A 1,319-nucleotide genomic window follows, 5' to 3' on the forward strand; every position below is an offset into this window, starting at 1 on the left:
AATATCTATTTTATAATTACAATTAATTAATAATGATTGCGTAATAGTTTTTAAATAATATTTATTTATAATAGTTAATATTCAATAACAATGAATATGAATCAGGGTTATAATTTAAAAAAAGTGTGAAAAAACTTCTCATAAGCTACTCCAAGTAGCTTGCCAATAAGCTAAACTAGCTTATCAGTTAGCTTAAAAGCTATCTTATAAGTTAGTTTATGTGCATGCAAACGGTTACTCAAAAAACAACCTAGTTTATGTTTGTCAAGCAATGCCTAAGTGTTAAAACCTCGCCAAAGATGAAAATTATATATGAATATTTGTCATATATAAATATTATATATATACTTCTAAAACATAGACGAGTTGTAGGAGGTGACAATGACAAGTAGTGATGGCAATGAGCAGCAAGAGGCGATGAGTACCCTGGACTATCAAGGACATCCACGATTTTCTTTTTATGAAAAGTCGATGTTTTGGACGTTCTGGAAAACAACCTTGTAAGTGTCCGGATTTGTCCGGACATATCTTGAATTTAATGCACCGAACGTTGCATTAAATGCATCTATTACCAAATTACTTAACATAAATGTTGTTTAAAGTGCAGATTTAGTTACAAGTTGATTTTCAAAATCTTTTACTGATTGTGGGGTAAATTAACCCCGTAACTCCAACTAAATCAAAAGTTATGGTCATTCTAAGTTGGATCTCTTTCCTTTATCTCACCGATCCATGAATGGATCAACTAATTCATGTATTAGTTCTCATCAATTGGTTATCTAACGAGTCAAAACAAGTTGGGTAGGCCGGTCAACATTGCTTCTTTTCTTAAGTTCGTCGATATTTTAATTAGTATTAAATATGATTTCAGAAACTATCTTATTAATATTGATCGATTTTTCTCGAATAAAATGGTTAAATGTAAGCGTTTTAATACATTTTGGCGACCTCCGATCCATATGACCTATTCGAGACGTTAGTTTTTGGCTCATTATTTATATTGATCTGGTAAGTTTTGCATAAACCTCGTGAATTAGTAATACCAATTACCATGCTACACCATTAATACATGCCCGCTATATTTGAGATTTTCCATCCAAGATTTTCTATTTTAGTTGGGAACTATTGACTGAAGTTTTGAGTTTTACATTGAATTTTGTTGGGTGTCCTCCATTGTTGTTGAGTTTTGATTAAATTTTGGGAAGCCATAAATTTTAGTTCTTGGATTGGTTATCTTAATTCTAAAAGAAATATTTTTCAAGTTTTGTTTATGATGTCTTGAAGATTATTGATGATTTGTGGGTAAAAATTGGTGGTGT

This window comes from Cynara cardunculus, assembly GCF_001531365.2.
Source record: "Cynara cardunculus var. scolymus isolate 2C chromosome LG 14, CcrdV1, whole genome shotgun sequence".
Classification (NCBI taxonomy): domain Eukaryota; kingdom Viridiplantae; phylum Streptophyta; class Magnoliopsida; order Asterales; family Asteraceae; genus Cynara; species Cynara cardunculus.